The 24,045-nt window shown below is 42.1% G+C and overlaps 1 protein-coding gene across 1 annotated transcript in view; it reads left to right on the forward strand.

The window, feature by feature from the left end:
• The window catches only part of MIPOL1 (mirror-image polydactyly 1), a 294,447-nt gene that overhangs the window by 27,382 nt on the left and 243,020 nt on the right, over positions 1-24,045 (forward strand). The window contains exon 2 of the mRNA XM_048855134.2: positions 21,752-21,825. The gene's annotated coding sequence lies outside the window, so the exon portion shown is untranslated. The remainder of the gene's footprint in view (positions 1-21,751; positions 21,826-24,045) is intronic.

Here is a 24,045-nt window from a genome sequence, read left to right on the forward strand (position 1 = left end):
CACGTCCTAAAAATGAGCATCGATATGTATGCAGTAATCACCCCGGACAAAGGTTAAACTTAACTCCAAATTTAGTTTAGACAGGCCAGAGAAATGCAGGTTGATTTCTTGTCTCTTCTATGTTATTACAGAATTCCACTCCAGGACTTTCTTTAATGAATCTTTCTTAATTTGAAAAGAAAATTGCAGAACCTCTGTATCACTATCTTTTATGCATAGTCTAACAGTAATACTAAAAATAGATAGGTTTCAGAGTAGCAGCCGTGTTAGTATGTATCCGCAAAAAGAAAAGGTGTACTTGAGGCACCTTAGAGACGAACAAATTTATTTGAGCATAAGCTTTCATGAGCTACAGCTCACTTCATCGGATGCATTCAGTGGAAAATACAGTGAGGAGATTTATATACACAGAGAACATGAAACAATGGCTGTTAGCATACACACTGTAAGGAGAGTGATCAGGTAAGGTGAGCTATTATCAGCAGGAGAGCAGGGGGGGAAAAAACCTTTTGTAGTGATTATCAAGGTGGGCCATTTCCAGCAGTTGACAAGAACATCTGAGGAACAGTGTGGGGGAGGGGAGGAGGATAAACATGGGGAAATTGTTTTACTTTGTGTCATGACCCATCCACTCCTAGTCTTTACTATCTAAACTAAGAATAGATAGTATCAGACACATTCCCGCATCAGTTAACACTATTTCATTGTTTTCAATACTGTCTTTTGCAATAACCTAATATTTCAAAATATGGAATCGTCTATATATGTAAGGCTTGGGTGAGCAAATAAATGATTAAAATACCTTGTATCTTGTAATTTTTAGAGGTAATTAGGAAATGAGTGCATAGTTTTGGTTTGTATGTTTTTGTGGATTGGGTGTGAATTAATCACAAATATACAGGTTTCAGAGGAACAGCCGTGTTAGTCTGTATTCGCAAAAAGAAAAGGAGTACTTGTGGCACCTTAGAGACTAACCAATTTATTTGAGCATGAGCTTTCGTGAGCCACAGCTCAGTGAGCTGTGGCTCACGAAAGCTCATGCTCAAATAAATTGGTTAGTCTCTAAGGTGCCACAAGTACTCCTTTTCTTTTCACAAATATACAGTTCTGGTTTGAATGCTTAATTATTCAAATTAGCTCAGTTCCTGTTTCATTATTTTATTTAAATGGCAATAGTTTGAGCAGGTCTTTTCTCTGAATGGTCTGAAGTGAGCTGTCATTGGAAAAAGCTTTAGTATGTGCAGGGTAATGGAAAAATTGCTTTCAGTACATCCTAGCAAAGATCCTGTTTAAAATGGATGACAGCCCGTCACATTCAGTAAAACATCAATCATCAGATTTGTTCTAATTCTTTAAGCTGAACATTTCATTCAGGCTTGTAGCTTGTCTTGTCAAACAACCAAGAGCTTCAGAGCTTTTACCATGGAGCATAGAGTTGCACCAGCAGTTTACAGATAAATGCTAAGCTGCAAAAATACTGTTTGTTTGTTTTAACCTTTTCTTTAGTTAACTACAGTGTTCTTTCATACTATTTCTCCCTCTCCTTGTTGGGTTTACCACTAAGGAATTCAATGGGCTTCTTCCTAACCATGCCTCACTCTGACCCAGGGCCACTTCAGACTCAAGGTCACTCATTCTTGGGAATGCTGTTTTTATTCAACAGTCTAGACCACCATGGTTATGACATTCCTCCTGCAACCAGGGAGGCAAGGTGAGCAGCCTCCTTTCATACTAATGCAATTACCAATCCACCATTGGTGCACAAGTGGCATTTACACAGCCAGCTTGCTTCCTTACCCCCTTCCCTTATCCATTTTAATGCCCCACAGCAGCAGTTCTCAAACTGTGTGTTGGGACCCCATTTTAATGGGGTTGCCAGGGCTGGCTTAGACTTGCTTGGGTTCGGGGCTGAATCCTGAGTCCCACCACCCGGGGCTGAAGCCTGAGGGATTCAGCCCTCAGGTCACAGGCCCCTTGGCTGGGGCTGAAGCCCTTGGGCTTCGACTTTGACCCCTTCCCTGCCCAGGGTGGTGGGACTCGGGCTTTGGCTCCCCCACCTGGGGTAGTGGGAATCAGGCAGACTCTGGCTTCGGCCCCCACTCCTGGGGTCGTGTAGTAATTTTTGTTGTCAGAAGGGGGTTGCGGTGCATTGAAGTGTGAGAACCTCTGAGCACTACTTGTCCAGTTTCATGACACATAGCATTGCAGCCAAGCCACAGAGCAGATCTATTCTTCATTTTTATTTACTCAAGATTTTTTTGTCCATGCTGTTTGAGGACTTTCTATGACATCAGCACTGTATTTTTGTGTGTTCGAAGGGTGTGCCTAAATGGGGTTAAAGATCAAGCTCCTTGCCTTCATTTTTAAGGCTCGACTCAGCTCTGCCTTAGCCTACCTTCCCTCTTTCAAGTTTTTCTCCTAACTGCTCCTTTTTGTTGTTTCCTCCTGGTATCGGCTTTGTACTTTCTTTTATGCTAGCTTTTATGCCTCAAACTTCCCTTTATGACTTACTCACTAAGGACTAGATCCTTGAGGGTGCTGAGAAATCATGTCAGGATTTTGAACACCCCCAGCTTCCTCTGAAGTTAGTGGGAATAGAATGTATTTGGCATCTTGGATCAATTCCCAACTGACCCCCCTTTCCTCTTTCATATAATTTTTTGAACAATACTTCTCTTGTGAAGCCTTCCAATGGTGGATTTTCCTCACTGATCATGCCAATGCCACCCATGCACCTCAACTGTTCACCACTGTTAATGCCTGAGCTAAATTGTAAGCTTCTTGGACAAGGACCATGCCTCCTCTGACGAGTGCTGTGTACATGTAGAGTCCTATATATAATTATGTAATCATAACATGTGTACAAGGTCATGTACTACAAGTTTGAAAAGGGCCATGACATTTTTGTAAAAATTGAAATTAACAAGATTGGCAATTTTTGCCCCCCCCCACCCGACTCCCCCCCAAAATTGGAAAACGGACATTTTTTTATGTCATTGAAGGTTCTTTGTACTAGCTTCTGATGAAAATATTCTATTTAGAAATATGTAGAGAAAATTTGGAAGGACTATAAACCCTCATGCTTTGGAAGGACTATAAACCCTATAATTTGGAAGGACACTATAAACCCTCATAAGTCAGCCACTAATTGAGAGGGAAGAAACTTTTGTTGGCAGCTTATTCCATAGTCCTCTATTTTGGTATTTTATGTATCTGTACCTTCCTCAGAAGCATCTGGTACTGGCTGTTGTCAGAAGCAGTATACTAGACAGAGGAGGCAGTATGTTGTAGTGGATAGAGCACTGGACTGGGCTTCAGCAGATCTAGGTTCTATTTCTGGCTCGGCTACTTGCTTGCTGGGTGATATTGGGAAAGTTATTGCCTCAGTTTCGCAATCTATAAAATGGGGATGCGTGATACTTGCCTCACTTTGTAAAGCTCTTTCAGATCTACTGATAAGAGCTAAGAATTGCTATTAAATGGAGCACTGGCTAATCTTATGTTCCTAATTGGGGAAACTTCTAAAAGCAAGGAAATCAATCAAAGCCAGTTTCTCTCTTTAATTCAGTTTGCTGTAGGCAGATGTTGAAGTACACACAGTATTCGGGATCATTGACATGCAGCACTACATATTCTTTTTTACTCTGATTTTTCCTTTACAATGAATTCCTTTTATTTCTTGATACTGTATATTTTGGTTTGCTAGATGGGAAATGTATTCTTTTAACAGGCTTATTCCTTGAACAGGTATTCTGGAAGAGTACATTGTTCATGGCTAAAAATCAACTGTGGGGTGGAAGCCCTAGATAAAGTAAAGCCTATGCATATAAAAAATGATTGTTAAAATGTCAAGATAATGAAAAGTCAGAAAATAAATTATAGCTGTTATTAATTTTGAATTGTATTCAAATATAGAAATGTGTAGCATAGACAAAAGCTGATTACAGAGAGATAAAATTCAATTTTACTCTAGGATAATTGTTTTATGTATTTTACATTTATTTATAAGATTAGATAAAGTCTTGGAATTCTCAATATAAATCACAGTATGGTCCTGATGAATGCCAAGGTCAGTAGATAGAAGCACCTGCATTTGCAAAATACATTTCTTTTGTTGGAAATATAAAGTGAATAAAATGAGATTGAAATACATTGCCCTTGTTATTATATACACTCCACATTTATTGTAACATTACAGAGTCAGGTATTTTCAGTGTTATAAGGGAGTGGAGATGTATTAATGCCCCTAGTGTCATCCCACATATCATTTGTAGCCAAAAATAAAGTATCTTTATTAAAAAGAGATTAACGTACATTTTGCTGCAGCACTAAGGCTGTGGGGGGGACACTTGGCCAGGACCACCTAGAGAAGATCAGCTATGATACTTGTACAAGGTCAGTCAGGATCAGAGACTGCTGTTGACTGGATCAAATCTAGTATGGGCAGATGCAGCCTCTGATTTAAAGATATATTTACAGCAGGTTGCTGCTGTAAATATATAACAGCCTTTCTTGCAGAGAGGATAGCATTGCTAATTACAAGTTTGAGTTTTGGGAGAATATCATCGCTCTCACCATACACCAGATTTGAAGTTGCAATACAACCACTCCCCTTTGGAAATAGTTCAAGTGAACCAAATTCTGCTGAAAAATAAAACTCTAAGCAGTTGATGCCAGCAGACAGTAGCATCAGGTAGGCTTCCTGAAAACTAAATCTGATCACCTGTAATTTATATATTCCCTTCAATAATAGTTACATACTCGTTAATATTTTTAAGTGTTCCTGTATACTGTTACTGTATCCCTTTAATAGATCTCTTTTATATATACCATTGCCACATTCTTAGCCTTCTTTACAAGTTGCCAAATTAATGTTACCTGGAGTCAGTCGGCTCTGTGAAGTTGTCTATCAGCATAGCTCAGTGAACATTATTTTACGAGGAGTGTGATTTCAGGTAACACGTTGCACGTAAGCACAGGTTCTTGGGACATGATCCTTCATCTTTATTTTGTCAAAAATTTGAGAGAGATATGTTGGTTCATATGCTACTTGTAATCCTTGAAGTAACACATTTACATGTTTTGCTGTGGCATTTTGGCAAATTATTTTTGACTAAAAAATGAAGAAAAAAAAACCTTTAAACTTCATAGTGATGTATTTCTTTCTTGATAAATATAGAACAACTATTGAGAATGACAAAAGTTTGTGCCCTCTTTTTGGTAGGAGCAATGATATGAGGGGGTTCCCAGGAGCTCACAAAGAACCCTTATTAATAGATATTACCTGTAAGCCTGGTAAAAGAGAATCAGTTGGGTCTGATAGAGAAAGCCTTGAAAACATAAACTGGTGTAAACTGATGGCTAAGATTGAAAAGAATTTGCAGCTCTGCTCTACTTCTGCAGCAGGAAGCTATGGGGACTAAAGATCCCCTCTGCATGTACCATTTTTGACAAAGAAGGCAGTTAAGTTTGAGGTAGATTCCAGAGAGTCACCTCTCTCACCCTCCACACAGTCCTTGAGTTGGCCCTGTGCACAACAGTGTGACAGTCATGGACTGAAATAGCTTACATTTGTGGGGGAGACAGCAAAAATTGCTTTGCAACCAACCCAGAATGCCAAGGCTGGCTCAGCCTGTGAAAATACAAAGCACTTGCTACTTGTGTGACCAACAGTTGCTTCAAATGTAACTTGTTTCTTCAGTCCCTGGCTGGTACCTCTAGAAACGAGTGAAGGATATTCAATCATATAATTCTGCTGTGCGCTGCCCTTCCACTGCACCTCTCACACTGCACAGCCAGCTGGAGGAGAGGAGATGGAACAAAGCCTGCACTGCACTGTGTCCCATAACCACTGCAGCCCACTTTCCTTTCCGCAGGCCCAGCCTGGAGTCTTATGATACTGGAAGGATACATATGATACTGAAGTCCTGTCTTCTCCCCCTCTATACCAGATAGCAGAGACCCTTTCCCCTGTCACCACGTGTGCTGGGGTAGTGCCTCGGTAAGTCAGTGGAACCCACTTAACATTTGGCACTAGGATCCACACATAGTAATGGGGTAGGGTGTTCCAGCAAACACGAACAGCTTATCACATACCTTTTCTTCCTCTGCCGTACCCCATATCACGGCTATCTCCATATTAATAAAACTAAACCTCAGGGAAAGGATGAGTTTGGATTCTGTAGACTGCATACTCAGGTTGGGAAAGGCCACCTACCTGCTTGATTTCTGAGGCTAGTTTACTGTATATTAGGGCTGTCAAGCAATAAAAAAGTTAATTGCGATTAATTGCACAATTAAAAAAATTAATTGAGATTAATCGCACTGTTAAATAATAAAAGAATACCGTTTATTTAAATATCTTTGGATGTTTTCTACATTTTCAAATATATTGATTTCAGTTACAGCAGAGAATACAAAGTGTATCGTGCTCACTTTATATTGATTTTTTGATTACAAGTATTTGCACTGTAAAAGAACAAAAGAAATAGTGTATTTCAGTTCACCTAATGCAAGTACTGTAGTGCAATCTCTTTATCTCTCTTGAAAGTTGAAATTACAAATGTAGAATTATGCACAAAAAAACTGCATTAAAAATAAAACAATGTAAAACTTTAGAGGCTACAAGTCCACTCAGTCCTACTTCTTGTTCAGACAATCGCTCAGACAAACAAGTTTGTTTACATTTTCAGGAGATAATGCTGCTCGCTTCTTGTTTACAATGTCACCTGAAAGTGAGAACAGGCGTTCTCATGGCACTGTTGTACCCAGCATTGCAAGATATTTACGTGCCAGATGCGCTAAAGATTTGTATGTCCCTTCCTGCTTCAACCACCATTCCAGGGGACATGCTTCCATGCTGATGATGGGTTCTGCTTGATAACAATCCAATGCAGTGCACACCGATGCATGTTCATTTTCATTATCTGAGTCAGATGCCACCTGACTCAATTGATTTTTGGTGGTTGATTTTCTTTTTTGGTGGTGCAGATTCTGTAGTTTCTGCATCGGATTGTTGCTCTTTTAAGACTTCTGAAAGCAAGCTCCACACCTCGTCCCTCTCAGATTTTGGAAGGCACTTCAAAATCTTAAACCTTGGGTTGAGTGCTGTAGCTATCTTTAGAAATCTCACATTGGTACCTTCTTTGCATTTTGTCAAATCTGCAGTGAAAGTGTTTTTAAAATGAACATGTGCTGAGTCATCATCCGAGACCACTGTAACATGAAATATATGGCAGAATGCAGGTAAAATAGAGCCGGAGACATACAATGTGTAATAAAAAATAATAATATAAAGTGAGAAGTGTACACTTTGTTTCTGTGTTGTAATTGAAATCAATATATTTGAAAAAGTAGAAAAACATCCAAAAATAGTTAATAAATTTCAATTGGTATTCTATTGTTTAACAATGCGATTAAAACTGTGATTCATTTTTTAAATCACAATTAATTTTTTTCAGTTAATCACTTGAGTTAACTGTGATTAATCAACAGCTCTTCTGTGTATATAATAAATTTGTTTCCATTTAAATACAAAAAAGTCCTCTCCGCTGTCCTATATTCCCTGGCAGTTTTTGAAAATCACAATTCACACAGCAGGCTAACATAAATCTACACACAACAAAATCAGTAATTTTAAAATTGCATAATATACTTCATCTCCCTTCAGAGCCCCACCATGCTCATATGCCCAGTCCTCCCCGCAAGTCTTAGCAATTGGATGGTCTTTGCTGTAAGCACTGATGAGAGAGACCTTTGAACTATTTCACACTGAGAAAGAAGAAACAAATTCCAGAGTCATCACTGAGAATGCTATGCTGGCAACTGCCTTTCTTCTAGAACAAGCTGGAGCACTTGTGCATCTAAGTTGATTATAACAATGGCTCTCCCTAGGTAACTAGATCCCAATGAGGCTGTCATATTTTACACCAGCTTGTGAAAAAGTTACAACTATAGCTGATATTTTTAATTTTGAAATTTCAACAAAATTGGTGGGGTGGGAGAGAAATGGGGCAGCAGCTTGAAAAAAAATTTCCTCTGTTCGCAACCAGCTCCAATCACAATCCCCTAACCTTCCACAAAACTAATCTGGTCCACTTTGTAATATGGTCATCTAAAAGCTACTGGGGATCTAAAGATCCCTTCTCTTTACCCTCCAATCCCTTTTAAGTTGTGAACTCATGCAACTAATGGTGGAAGAGCAACTTCAATTAAAGGGGCAGAAGTATCTCTGCCATATCCTCCTGCTGCTTCCCCCAACCTAGCATCTTTGCCTCAGTTTTGTATGGGTAGAGCTTTGGCCAGTTTACCTTCATCCATGCCCCAGCCCCAACAGTTCTAGCCCAGGGTGCCTGTATGAGTTGTCTGGTTCATGCCTTTGTAAGCTCTCTGGTTCCACACTTCTAGCTTGCTGACAATTACTGGCTCAAAGCCTCTCTTGTTTTCTGGACTGATGTGAAGGTATGAGCTTCTGTGAGGTCAGTGACTTGCCTCATCTAGCTTGCTAGGCAGAAGTCAGGAGATGGTGACTGTGAGACCTGTGGCTCGGCAACTCTGTAATGCAGATCTGATGTCTACATGCAGACACCTCTGTGAAGTTTACTAGCAGAGCGGCCACAGCTTGCTGCACTGGGTTAAAGATATGGGCCTTGGTGGGGGTCCACTGATTCAGCTCACTTAGGTAGCTGGTCTGATGTCAAGGCAAGAGGAGTCTTGCTGACTTGGGACCTGTAGCCTGTTGGTCTGACTTCAGGGACAGGGTTCTGTGAGCTCTTGGACTGAGGATCTCTAATTTGCTGGGTAAATTTCAAGGTTCACGTTTCTTTCAGGTGTCTGAGGCAGCTCAACATCTGTAGATAGTGGTGTGATGTCAGTACCCAGGCCTCTCTGATGTCACTAGCTCAGGAGTTTTAGCATGCTGGGCTGATGTTACAGTTCAGGTCTCTGTGATGTCTGTGGCTCAAAAAGTCTCGCTTGCTTAGATGACACAAATGCACAGACTTTGGCGGTGTTGCTGAGCCAGCAGCCTCATCACCTTGCTGGATTGTTGGGCAAATGCAGTTCTGTGTGTGGTTACTGGCTCAGCACCACACCTCCATGGTATAGTGGAATTTCCTTCATCAAAAGAGAGTTTCTATGATGGAATACAGTTGCTTTAGGGCCACCCTGAGACAGACTTTATCCACTGCACCAGCCTCTTGATGCCACTGTGGCAGCAAAAAGGGGGATGGAATAGCCCCCTGGAGATTTCTCCCAGTGCAGGGGTTGTTTGGGATGGAAAAGTGAGTGGAGAACACTCTGGTTATTCTGGGCTGCAGAGCAGCCTACGGGCAGTCATAGAAAGGTGGTGTAAGTTTGTTTGCTGTCCTAGAACTAGGGTGGCACTAAAGTGACTTGAAGCCAATTTTACCTTCCTGCCCCCTTCTTGCTGGGGCTCCAACTTCTGTGCTTTGCAGTGGCAGCCAAAGACCTTTGTGGAGTGTAACAGTTTTTCTCTCATTGCACTGAAGGTGACTGCTGTGTGGGTGTACTAGGTAACACTAATTAAAATACAGTTTCGCCTTGAAATGTAATTTTATTCCTCCTCTTTGCTGTCCTATGCTAGGCTAATATTTGTCTCTAGACTGTTTTCCAGGATTTGAAGTGGAATTACAGTAGCTGAAGGTTACTAAATATTAGGAAAAAAATGTAATTCTGTTCATATTTTGAAAGTATCTATTTCACATTCCAAAAAAAGTTGGTGTGCATAAAATATTCCTGGTAGACATTCACTGTTTTTTCATATGTAACTTTAGCTGTGGGTCACAAATAGACCACAACATTATGTTTGAATATTTAGTAGGAAATTTTACTTGATGCTAAGGGAGCCATCATGACTTTGCCTGCCGGTACTTGTTTTTTGTTTGGTATTATACAGTTGGAAATCATATATCTTAACTGCTTAAAGAAATGGAAGGATATATCTATACTTTCACTATTGATATGAAAGTTCTAAAAGTTACATGAATTTTTCTCACTAATATCCAGCAATAATATTGCTGTCCCACCCATTCAGAGGGATGAATGAAAATTAAAGAACTTGTCTACAGATCTACAGTTTTAAAATTCCACTTGTACTGTAGAAAAAGATTGTCTGTTTTACAGGAATTCAAAGGTACACATGGTAATTCACGTTGCATTAAAAAAGTGGCATTTTTGTAAAGACAGTATAAGTGGTTTGGGTTGTTAATTGGACTCCATTCAAACATGCTTTCAATCTTAGCTGTGTGTTATTTAAGTTTTTATTTTTTGTGATCCTCTGAATGTTTTCAAGCTCATTCATAAAACCAATGCAGTAGTTTTCTTCTAATTGAAGAAGTAGGGGGTGTGTAATATGTAACCGATGCATCTAGCAATGGGCACCTGTGAGCAGGTGCCTTTCTCAACCTACTGTGACAAAGTTCCTCCTCTAACTTGGTGGGTCTTGCGCTTATTGGCAGATTTGCTCACCTCGGAGATTCACGGCAGCCCTCAGTTTGGCCGTTTTCATGAACCCACAGTCCAGGTCAACTCCTCCTGTGTCTGACCAGGAGTTGGGAAGTTTGCGGGGAACCCAGGCCTGCCCTCTACTCCGGGTTCCAGCCCAGGGCCCTTTGGAATGCAGTTGTCTAGAGTGCCTCCTGGAACAGCTGTATGACAGTTACAACTCCCTGGGCTACTTTCCCATGACATCCTCCCAACACCTTCTTTATTCTCACCATAGGACCTTCCTCCTGGTGTCTGATAATGCTTGTACTCCTCAGTCCTCCAACAGTATGCGTTCTCACTCTCAGCTCCTAGTGCCTCTTGCTCCCAGCTCCTCACACACACGCCACAAACTGAAGTTTTAGCAAACAGACCTTTTTAAACTCAGGTGCCCTGATTAGCCAGCCTTAATTGAGTCTAGCAGCTTCTTGATTGGCTGCAGGTGTTCTAATCAGCCTGTCTGTCTTAATTGTTTCCAGAAAGTTCCTGATTGTTCTGGAACCTTTGCTGTTGCCTTACCCAGGGGAAAGGGACCTACTCAACCTGGGGCTAATATATCTGCTTTCTATCACTCTCCTGTAGCCATCTGGCCCGACCCAGCCACACTACTATAAAACAAAATTCTGACAATGCGTAGTATCAAAATCTTACCCCTTTCCTCTGACTTGGCTGTATGTTTTAGTGAATTTCTTTGTTAATAAAATTCAGCTCAAGACTTCTCCCCAGGCTTGGCTATTCCTGGAGTGCCTACATCAAGAATGCTCATCTCAGGAAAAGATCCTTTTTCTGATAGCCACTCTCCTCTTCCTTACATTTACTTCAGTAATAAGCCACTTGCCTCAGTGAGGAAACTGAGCTCACTTAACCCTTTTCCAGCAGAATCATCTTCTGACAGGGTGAAACATTTTAGGCAAAAACTGCCAGCTTGTTACAGTGTCCTCCATTCTCAAGCCAGCCTGCTGAACAAGTTCACAATCTGGGAGTTCAACAAAGAATACTTTTTTTTAGATAGCCAAAGAAAGGGCATTGGCATATTTTCTTACAAGGCCAAACCATTTATTAGATGATACTGTCCTCAAAGTCCTGAAGAAATTCAAAGAATGGGGCTAAGATCCATTATAACAGCTCTGATGGCCTTACACATATTCACAGATCGTCTCTCAGACAACTCGAGTTCCTTTGCTTTAAAGTTTAGTTTTTGATAACCAGATAAGATTTGTGCTAACAGCTTGACAGTTTGGTTCATGAAAGTGAAACTTTTTAAAGAAATGTTGACTCCCTGGATAAGTGATTTAAGAATTTATCTCTTGCATCCCCTCCTCCAGTTTTATTGTGAACTCAGGGTGTGTGGTTTGATCTGGAAGTCTTTCATCATGCTAAGACTTGTCCTCACGACCATTTGAGACCATTATTGGTGAATGTTGTATATAGTCTCTTGTGCTTCTTCAGGATGGTTGGTAAGATCAAACCTAGAGTCCAGCAGATGCTGACAATGCAAAATACCAATATGTTTCTTAAGTATTTGGCCTCTAAGCTTGATTTTCCTTGCATTTCTGTCCTATACGGTAGTATTCCTAGTGCTGTAGGCCTGGTTTTTAGCGATGCTGAGCAAAGGGAGTGGTGGATGCACAAAACCTCTGAAAAACAGGCTCCTAATGACTGACAAGGTTCAGCAAGACAACTCACACGAATAAATAATCCTCAGCATGAGTGAGGGTTTCAGAATTGTGAGCTGATCAAGGATCTACTTGCAAGTGGAGAATAAGCAGATGTACAGCTCTCTCCTCCCCAAGAATGTACTCTTGCTCCACAAAGAGTAATTGTGTGAAGGTGCTTTGATATTGAGGTAGTAGTCCAAATCTTCAATCCATCAATACTTAATTTCTCCCTTTCCCCATGATGCCTAGGGCACTCCTAGTAAAAACATATCATTGTAGCTTGATGAAAAGGACAATCTCTATTTGTAAACTGGCCTTCTATGATTAATCAATACGCAGCTTGCTGAGCTGACACTATAGTTACAGGATAGAAGAGATTGTCCAACTTCTCTTTTCTAGGCAAATTTCAAGTAGAGAATCTTGCTGAAACAAGCTAAGTTGTCCATGTCTCAACAAGAAAAATGTTTGCTTCCGTTTGACTGTTTGCCATAACATATTGGTAGCAAAAACCTATTCTGTTTGGGTTTGAGGATCTGAACCATAGAGAGAAATTTCTCTGGCAATGGTGTAACCTAAAACTTATCTATACTCCACCATCAGGTAAATGACCTCAGAAGAATACTTTAAGGGTTTTTTTTAATTCATTATGTGTGAATCATGATTTTCTATTCACATTTCTGGCCCAGGAAATATGCTTGTCGTGTGTGTGTGTCATATGCACCATATAAAGGCTTGCAATTGATCTTTATTCAAGGCGCAATAAAGGAATGTTTTAACAAAGCAGGTCTGTTCAGCTTCTTCATGACCTAGGTTGTATAACTTTATAAAGGATGGAAGAATCATGTAACTAGAAGGTTCCATTTATTCACACTATGTATTGCAAATAAGATTTAAATAATAAAATTTAATTGAGGATAAAAAGAAAAGACAGAAATCATGAAATGAATAAATAGTTCTGTGATAGGTGGTGCTGGTAATGTCACCGATAGTTACGAGTGCCCACTGGTTCCCATTATAAGACTCTATTCAGTTGCTTATAACTCTGACAAACTTTAACAATTTAAGCTGAAATTTTCCATGCTGGTTGTCTGCCTCCAGTAGATTTTTTTTTAAACCTTCAGCTCAAAAAGGTGTATCTTTTTCCAAGTATAAGATTAGGGAAAAATCCATTGTTTTACACGTGTAAAAAAATCATGTCATTGAGGAGCTCTAGCACCTCCATGTTATTCAGCAGCGGATGAAATTTGGCAGAGAGATCATTTTAGTCTTCAGGACGCACCTCTTGCTGTCCCTGTGAAAGTCTTCCTAAATTTGGTCAAGTTCTAAGCCTTTGAAAAAAAATCTTTGTTCACACGTGCTCAGTAGAGGCTTGTTTGAGTTTCACAGCTAAATTATCTGAAGATTCCTTCTGCACTGAGCATGCTCCATTTTAGGACTGCAGGGGATGAGCATGGCTTTCCCTGTAATTGCTCCTCTCATCTGCCAGGTACCAGAACTGAGAATAGGTAGATTTTCTTTTCTTTGCTCTCTGCTCCCCTTCCTGGTGTCCTGGCAGTGGGAACAAAGAAGAAGACATGCTGGAATTCAGAGAGGTGAGAAATGGGTAGAGACTAGGGGGTTGTAGAAGCTGAGGATGTGGAAGCAGCAGAGAAGGGATGGGAGCTGGTGGATTGGAGCAGAGGAGGTTTGGTGGGGCACTATAGCTGTAGAATGGGGAGCACGCACCAAGGGATGGGGTTTGGATATGAGCAGAAGGGGAAGGGGTTACAGAGACAAGGGGCAGTTAGGGGCAGAATGGTCTATATCCACTAGAGAACACTCCCCTATAAAGCCTGAATCCAGGAGTCCTTCGTCTCTCCATTTGTCTGTTATCAGCAAATACTGGTGAGCACACGATCCATTGTCTACAGCCAAGCTCTAAGATACAACCTCATTTGCTCCAATCCCTCAGACAGAGACAAACACCTACAAGATCTCTATCAAGCATTCTTACAACTACAGTACCCAGCTGCTGAAGTGAAAAAACAGATTGACAGAGCCAGAAGAGTACCCAGAAGTCACCTACTACAGGACAGGCCCAACAAAGAAAATAACAGAACAACAGTAGCTGTCACCTTCAGCCCCCAACTAAAACCTCTCCAGCGCATCATCAAAGATCTACAGCCTATCCTGAAAAATGATCCCTCACTCTCACAGATCTTGGGAGACAGACCAGTCCTCGCTTACAGACAGCCCCCAACCTGAAGCAAATACTCTCCAGCAACCACACACCACACAACAAAAACACTAACCCAGGAACCTATCCTTGCAACAAAGCCCAATGCCAACTCTGTCCACATATTTATTCAAGTGACACCATCATAGGACTTAATCACATTAGCCACGCTATCAGGGGCTCGTTCACCTGCACATCTACCAATGTGATATATGCCATCATGTGCCAGCAATACCCCTCTGCCATGTACATTGGCCAAACCAGACAGTCTCTACACAAAAGAATAAATGGACACAAATCTGACATCAGGAATCATAACATTCAAAAACTGGTAGGAGAACACTTCAACCTCTGTGGCTACTCAGTAATAGATTTAAAGGTGTCAATTTTGCAACAGAAAAGCTTCAGAAACAGACTCCAATGAGAAACTGCTGAGCTTGAATTAATATGCAAACTAGATACCATTAACTTGGGTTTGAATAGAGACTGGAGTGGCTGGGTCATTACACATGTTGAATCTATTTCCCCATGTTAAGTATCCCCAGACCTTCTTGTCAACTGTCTAAATGGGCCATCTTGATTATCACTACAAAAGTTTTTTTCTCCTGCTGATAATACCTCATCTTAATTAATTAGCCTCTTACTCCACTTTCTTCTTACTATATGTTCCATTCTCTGCATCTGATGAAGTGGGCTGTAGCCCATGAAAGCGTATGCTCAAATATATTTGTTAGTCTCTAAGGTGCCACACGTACTCCTGTTCTTTTTGAGGATACAGAACAACACTCTGAAACCTGGCAAAGTGTATGTCTCATCCCGTTCTAGTTCACATTATAGGGGATAACAGCCTATTACTGTTACTAGTTAATCTTAACTGCATAGTTGAGGTCTGTGCTGTAGAAATGAAGATCAGAACCCTGTTGATGAACTGGAGATCAATATGGTTTAACATGATGGAATTTATTTTTCCAGTTTTTTTAGGAAATCACATTGTTGTTTTTCTCAAAGTTAACCAAATGTGAAGTTTGTCAAGTCAAACATTTCAAAGCTACAAAAATGCCAGAATTAAGGACCCCTGCCTTATTCAGTGAATGAGTAGTCATTCATGAGACAACTCTGGTTCATTCCCAGAGCACTGAGGTAGGGGTCCTGTGGAAAAAATAGTATGTGATCATTTAATTAAATACTGTATCATAATGCATGTGCTGATAAGGGTGCCAGATTAATGTTGCAGAGGCAACCTTAATTCTGGCACTTCCTTACTTTTGAGTGCTTGACTTTATATCCTACTGTTCTTTTAATGCATTTTTATGTAGTAGTAAAGTATATAGACAAAGTATTGGGCTGAGAGGGTGGAAAGTAAAACTTCATTATGTACCAACATGTTGGCTTTGTAACCAACTGCATTCACTTACTGCGCTGACCTTTAGCTTCATTGTGTTTTAAAATACAATAATTACCTTTTGACAGGTTTTGAATAAATGGACACAAATCAGATGTCAAGAATTATAACATTCATAAACCAGTCGGAGAACACTTCAATCTCTCTGGTCACTCGATTACAGACCTAAAGGTCGCAATATTACAACAAAAAGACTTCAAAAACAGACTCCAAGGAGAGACTGCTGAATTGGAATGAATTTGCAAACTGGATACAATTAACTTAGGCTTGAATAGAGACTGGGAGTGGATGTGTCATTACACAAAGTAAAACTATTTCCCCATGTTTATTTCCCCCCCACCGTTCCTCAGACGTTCCTGTTAACTGCTGGAAATGGCCCACCTTGATTATCGCTACAAAAGGTTCCCTCCCCCCCCCCTCCTGCTGGTAATAGCTCATCTTAAGTGATCAGTCTCCTTACAGTGTGTATGATAACACCCATTTTTTCATGTTCTGTGTGTATATAAATCTCCTCACTGTATTTTCCACTAAATGCATCCGATGAAGTGAGCTGTAGCTCACAAAAGCTTATGCTCAAATAAATTGGTTAGTCTCTCAGGTGCCACTAGTACTCCTTTTCTTTTTGCGAATAATTACCTTGTGAGTCTGAAGTCTTGGTGGCAATGATGGTGATTTCCAGATTCAGGTTTTCTTTATCATTCTCTTATCAGCAAGAAATACAGCCTTGTAAAAAGACATCTGATATACTTCCAGGTTTAACCCTACTAAAGGCAGGGTGTGTGAAATTACAGAATGTTGTGGGGTCTTTTAAAAAAAATGTCTTCTGTACACAGTCTGAAAGATAGATACCCCCACAATATGTGTATCTCATATACTATGTATTTGATATTCCTTTAAGTTAATATATATGTAAATAATATTGGCATGAAAATTTACCAGCCCAGCCAAATATTTATTCACCTACCCTATACTGGCAGAAAGCCCCTAACATTTAATTTGGCCATCAAAAAAGTATTGCTTGCAAGTGGGTGAGTAGGATTGTGCTAGGCTGGTGTCTGTATGAATATAATATTATTATAAAAAATGCAATGCAGGTCTTGAAAAACTTCTCAGAAACCTACTATCCAGGAGAGAGAGAGGGTATGTTTACACTGCAATTAGACATCCGTGGCTGGCCGGTGCCAGCTGACCTGGGCTCAGGCAAAGAGGCTGTTTAATTGTGGTGTAGATGTTTGCGCTCAGGCTGCAGCCCAAGTTCTGGGACCCTCTCACCTTGCAATGTGTAGAGCCTGGACTCCTGCCCAAGCCCAAATGCCTGCAGCACAGTTAAACAGCCCTTAGCCCGAGTCAGGTGACATGGGCCAGCAGCTGGTTTTTAACTGAAGTGTAGACATACCCAGAGAGATCATTGGCCTCACAGGGAGGTCCAGCAGAAATGCTCTGGTGGTAAGCCCAGCCCCCTGCCTTTCCCAGCTGGATGTTGGGATTACTATCAAGGTGTTGTCTCTAGGCCCTGACCAGTGGGGAAGGAGGAAATGTGATAGTTCTCAGGATAGCCAGGACTGAGAATCACCTTGCTACTCTCTGCCTCCAGCATGAGGAAGTCTTGCTTTGTGCTTAACTGGGTGTCAGCTCCCTGAGACCACTAGCCTGTTAGCCACTCAAGCACAATTCATGGGAGGTTCTTCTTTTGTATTGGCTTCTGGCTAGTAGATGTAAACCTGAAGTTTCACCTGACCTTTTGCTGTTGCTGCTGTGGGACAACTCATGGCAATATGTATTTGCAGGATTGGGTCCTTTTGATTTTCATCATCCATTTAAATTCTGAACACTGTTTTCATCATATTTAATTCCTGAAGAGATCCAGCACTTATCTGCTGTTTTCATTAGGCTCTAGCTTGCTTTAAAATATCTGATTCTCCTGGGATGGTCCCAGACTGTCCTCCCTTCCCCCCCCCCCGTCTAAAGGTGTTCTTATCCAAGTACTTTTCCCCTTTTCCCTGTTAGCTCTCTTTAGTGGTATGTATAGTCTGTGAGAAACATCTGCGTTACATTTACAAAAACACTAGTCTGCTTATCATAGCTAAATAAGCAACAGCACATGACAGGGCATGTGTTATACCCTTTGCCTTAGGTGTGATATAAGGCACAAGGCTAATGTAGAGTGTTTTCAACACCTGTGAAGTGTTGTTAATGGAGTATAACACATGGACCCTGAAATGCATTACGCTTTTCATAACTTTGTTTTTTCTTGCCAATTTTAAAATGTTGGGCTATTTTTGTCATGAGTGGGGGAAGCATTTACTTGCTAGATGTGTTTGCAGTACTTATCAAGCATCTTAAATTGAGGAGAGGAGCCCAATAATTGCTATTGAAACTTTACAGATCTACAGACAAACGTATGCTTTCATTTACACCAGTGCACTCCTGTTGGCTTCAATGAGTCAGAAGTAGCATGTAAGTGAGGGAAGAATTCAGCACCTAAGTTTCTGGATTTTTTTTTTCTCCTCAATCATTTAGTTCAGAATATGAAGTCCAAGTTAATTCTCCTCACAAAGCCAGTTCATTTCAGTGGTAGTGTCTTTTTTTACTTGCCTGCGCCTCATTCCCTCTATAGATTTTGAATGACTGATTTAACTCTAGTGTGGCTGGCCTTTATAAGTGTAGTATGCCACAGAAATTGAGAGGATCAACCATTCTGGATATGTCCACTGCACATCCAACAGTTTATGATAAAAAAGGAAGTGCATTCTTATTTGGAAAACCACCTGGAAGGCATGTGAGAAATACTGTTGTGCTGATTGTAAGGGATACAAAAGGGCTTCTAGTTTTTCTGTTCTATATCTAGAATGGATTGAGTACATGTAACATGACTGTATGTGTTTACAGTTAGTGGCAATATAGTTCGGGTTGCCAACTTTCTGCTCGCACAAAACTGAACACCCTTGCCCAGCCCCTCCTCCAAAGCCCCACCCCTGCCTCACCCCTTCTCCAAAGCCCCCCCCCCACGCACTCCATCTCTCCTCCCTCTGTCCCTCACTCACCCCACCCTCACTCACTTGCTCATTTTCACTGGAGTTGGGCAGGGCGTTGGGGTGCGGAATGGGGTGAGGGCTCCGGCTGGGGATGCTGGCTCTGGGGTGGGGCCAGAAATGACGGGTTTGGGGTGCATGAGGGAGCTCCAGGCTGGGGGGTGGAGCCGAGGGATTCAGAGTATGGGAGGGGGCTCTGGGCTGAGGCAGAGGGTTGGGGTGTGGGAGGGAGGTGTGGGCTCTGGGCTGGGGGTGCAGGTTCTGGGGTGGTGCCAGGAATGAGGGGTTCAGAGTGAGGGAGGGGGCTCTGGGCTAGGGCAGGGTATTGGAGTGTGGGGTGGTGAGGGCTCCGGCTGGGGGTGCAGGCTCTGGGGTGGATTTGGGGTGCAGGAGGGGGCTCCGGGCTAGGACCAAGGTGTTCAGAGGGTGGGAAGGGGATCAGGGTTTGGGCACGGGGTTGGGGTGCAGAGGGGGTGGTCAGGGGTGAAGGCTATGGGCTTCGCTTACCTCAGGCAGCCTGGAAGCAGCGGCATGTCCCCCATCCGGCTCCAATGCAGAGGCATGGCCAGGCGGCTCTGTGTGCTGCCCTGTCAGCAGGCACCACCCCCACAGCTCCCATTGGTCATGGTTTCCAGCCAGTGGGAGCTGCAGAGCTGGTGCTTGGGGCGGGGACAGCGTGCGGAGACCCCTGCCTGCCCCTATGCATAGAAGCCAGAGGGGGAACATGTCGTTGCATCTGGGAGCCACGTGGAATCAAGGCAGGCAGGGAGCCTGCCTTAGCCCCGCTCTGCTACCGACCAGACTTTTGACGGCCCTGTCAGCAGCCAGGGTCTCTTTTCAACTGGGCATTCCAGCCGAAAACAGGACACCTGACAACCCTAAATTTAGTGCAGAAATTAGAGACTGTTCAAGAACTGCGTGTTTGTTTTATGTTTTTAATAATTTGGCTTTCAGAAAAATGGAAGATTATTTGTAAAGAGGTGATTATGGCTGAAGAAAATTTGGATACTGTAAGTTTAGCCAGTAGATTTGCAGCTCCTCTACTTCATTTCTAAATTTGTCGTCTCCCCCCTCCCCACGTCTCCTCCAAATTTCTTCTGTCTCTTGAAACTACTGAAAATGACTGTGTTGTTTTGATTGTGAATTATAGGTTGTGTTTAAAATTATGGCCCACATGCATGTAGACATGTTTGTTATGATACCAACACTGAGACACCTCTTTGCGTGCTTGTGTGCGACATGATACCATGCTATGATGCCATCCTATTGCTTTAATTTCATTCTTTCAGTATATTGGGGTCGGGGGGGAATAAGACAGTATTGACTTGTTTTGCTGGTAGCGGAAGCTGTAATTAGGAGTATTAGGACATCTTAGATACTCTTGTGATCTATTGTACAGTGGATTTTGCAAAGGGAAGATAGTATAGCCATATTATCAGATGTCTCCTAAACCATTTCTAAAGTTTGTTTTAGAGTTTCACTTTAAGCATATCAACATTTTTTACCGGCTTTCATTTCAGTCTTTCTCTAAGATACAGTAAATGGGAAAAATCTCTGGACTTTTACTTTAATCAAATAGTTTCAGAAAGTCTGGTCAGTATTTCAGTTCTGTCTGCATCAGAGGTCAAACTGGGCTAGTTCATGGCTGCCCTACAAACCAGTATTCTTGGGGTCTGGTCTCATTACTCAGAAACTAACCTGACAGATCACTGTGAGAAGCTGATATTTATTGGGAACTCTGTTGATGGGCCTGCTAAAACAGTGCTCGAAACAGTTACAGATTAATGCCCTTATTTCATGATAAAAGAAATATCATACACAGGTGGAAGAGTGTCTGCCATGCCATGTTACATGTGTCATCTTCCCATCATTTCCTATGATTCTTTTCCTCTACTGCCTTACAACATAAAGCAGAAAACAAATATGTGTTGTTATTGTATGTCAGGAATATGACTTTATATTGTATCGTTGTGCTTGTTGTTAATTGTTAATAACTGGAATTGTTATGTTACGCTTGTTATTATGAAGGGAAACCAAAACATTTAATGCTTAAAAATTGTCTTTTGAGCCTTCAAGGTTGCAGAGACGATTGTCCGGTTGTGGGGACAATGGAAACTGATGCACTAAGGCCTGTCTGACTGCATGACTGAAACAATAGCTTTGAGAATTTTCAACTGCCCATTTTCATCTCAAGGGGTGTTTTGCATTGAAGCCTAATGATGCCCATTTAGATGCTGAAATGGACTATTTCACGCTTGATCAAAGCAGGTTATGACCTCAGCGGTGGTTTTCCACACTGCCCTGGCATGGAGGATTTGGGGGTTTATCCAAGCTCAGATGCCAGGAAGCTCTTTGGGCTAATACTTGGCCAGATTGGAAATGTGGAGAATGGAGATGATGAGGCCTAGCAGGAAAAATACACTTGAGGGGGAAAGTATAGGGAGAGAGAAGATGGAATTTAAAGTAGGGACAGACTTTGAGGGGAAAGAGAGTAAAGGAAACCGCACAGACACCTTTTTCAAAACCTCAGGCCAGCGCTTGTTTGGAGGCAGGGGGAGAGAGGAGCAAAGAGCAGAAGACAAAGTGAGAAAAAAACGAAATAGGAAACAAAAGAAAATTCAGGAGAAGGAGGGCAGAACATATGGACAGAAGAGAATTAATAAATAAAGGTGCAAATGGAGTTTGTTATGGGGGTTAGAGGCAGAAAGGAGACAGAGAGTGCAAGTTTATGGTGTATAGGGTGTTTTTAAAAATCCCTTCCCCCCAAAAAAAACCACCAGGGACATGAGGGGTCCTGATTTTAATATATCAATAAAATAGTAAAACAGTTCTATTGTATGTAAATGAAAACTTGAGTCTGGTGTTTTTTATTATATTTTTGATATGTATGTGAATTAGTTATTATAATTGTTTCTTATAATCTTTTTCTTTTGAACAATAGGGACTTTTCATACCAGCTGTCTTCATAGATTGATCTGAACTTGCTTTGGGTGCTTATAGACTTTTGATTTTCTGGTAAGTTTGTTGGTTCTATGGAAATATAAGCCTTTTGTGGAGGAGTGTGTCACTTCATCAAAACTTGGCTTCCATGTGAATACAAAAAAGCAAAACAAAACAGGCTGTTTGTTCCCTGGGGAAACTATTCTGTAAGCTGACTTTTGTTTTTATATGCTGTACCCTCCTAGATTAAGTGATTTAGTTTACCTTGGCCTGGGGCAAAACGTTTCAGGATATTTTAGAAGATCCTGGTATCTAATTAACCCTATGAAAATAATCCTAAATTTCAAACTTTACTTCCTTATCAATAGAGCATATAATCTTTCCTCTTCTGTATCCCTCCCTGCACCCTCTAATATGTCAATGGTAACTGTCACTTACATCCAAGGTACAGGACAAATATTGGCTTGGAACTATTCCAAATGTATAGTGGCCTGATGAGGCTGGGTTGTTTTTTTTTAAGTCTGTGTAAACTTTTCCTTTACTGTGCGATATCTAGACAGATCTACAAGATCTTTCCAACATGGCAAGTAGCAAAACTGTGGCTGGTAAAAGCACACTGAGCCTTTGCTTTTATGGGTGGATGGTGTCAAAAATGGGGAGTTCTAAGTAACAGAGCATGTAAGGAGCGAGTGCCATCCACCTTAGCATCAGATACTGCCACCTTTTCACAGGCCCACGGAAAGCTCTCCAGGTGGAATTGATGAGTCTGCAGTTTGGGAGAAGGCAGAGCTGGGGGGAGGATGGTCATTCAAGCACTGTGGCGGCCCCTTCCCCCCCCCCACCCCTGCAGGATTTTTGCTGGTAAGACAGTGCTAGCCTTATCAGCATTAACTTACACCCAGTCCCATGAGGTGGTTCGGGGGCAGCAGCAGCAGCTATCAGGAGGAGTCTCTACTCCAAGGCTGTTCAGAAATGGTGGTGCCAAGGAGCAAGAGCGGCACCATAGGTGGGAAAGGGCTGGAGGGCTGCATTGCTCAGCATTGCACTTTATGTCTACACTGCAGTTAGACACCCATGGCTAGCCCATGCCCGCTGACTCAGGCTGTGGGGCTGTTTAACTGCAGTGTACACATTCTGACTGGGGCTGCTGCCCAAGCTCTGGGACCCTCCCACCTTACAGGGTCCTAGAGCCCAGGCTCTAGCCTGAGCCCAGATGTCTACACTGCAGTTAAACAGCACTGCAGCCCAAGCCTTGCGAGTCTGAGTCAGCTGGCACAGGTGAGCTCCGGGTGTCTAATTGTAGTGTAGACATACACACAGTGTCTCCATTTTAAGTGTCCTGCTGCCTAGTGGAATTCACAAACCTAAGTTAGGCATCCAGGCTCCCTATACAATGCCTAGGGGAGAGTTAGACGCCTAAGAATGGGATTCACAAAAGCCAGCGTGCTTCCTCGGGAGCCACCTAAGCTAGCCAGGAGAAAATGCTGAGGGGAGAGGCGAAGCCTAACCCTTGCCTCTGAAAGGGACTTAGGTGCCGAAGTTCGGGACAGAAGGAAGTGTCCATTTCCACCTGAGGGTTCACTGTTGTGAATTCCTCCTGGAGTTTGGTGCCTAATCCAGGTCAGTTCTTTTCCAAGAAAAAATGAGAAGGTGGAGGTTGCCCCCTCCTTATCGCCTTAAAACCAGTGGATGAAGCACTCACCCAGGATGTAGGAGACCTAGGTTCAAATCCCCCCTCTGCCTGATACAGAGGAGGGATTTGAACTGGGGTCTCCTCCTTCTCAGGAGAGTGCCCTAATCACTGTGCTGTGGGATATGGTGGTGTAAGTTTCTCTGTGTCTTGTGTTGAAGCTGTTCCACTGTGTAGAAATACTTAAATATTCTTTGGGACAGAGGGAGAGAGAGAGAAAGAGAGATTGACTCTATAGCCCAGTGGTTAGAGCACTCACCTGGGAGGTGGGAGAATAACTTCAGATCCCTGCTCCACATCAAGCAGATGGGGAATTTGAATTCAGCTCTCCCACATTGTGGGTGAGTTCTCTAACCATTGGGCTAAAAGTCATAAGGGCACCACCACCACCTCTTCTTCTTCCATGGATTTGGGCATGCTATAAGCATACCTACTGAACTGGGCCCCGAAGGCAAGATAAGTGGAGAATTCCTGATTTGTGAATCCCACTGGGGCTTAAGCATGAGTTAAGTGCTGAGCTACTGGGCAGTGTCAGGACTTAGTGACTATGTGCATGCCCAGATGCTCAGGACCCTTTAATGATGGAAACTTAGGCACCTTGGGTT

This window comes from Caretta caretta, chromosome 6 (assembly GCF_965140235.1).
Source record: "Caretta caretta isolate rCarCar2 chromosome 6, rCarCar1.hap1, whole genome shotgun sequence".
Taxonomy (NCBI): Eukaryota; Metazoa; Chordata; order Testudines; family Cheloniidae; genus Caretta; species Caretta caretta.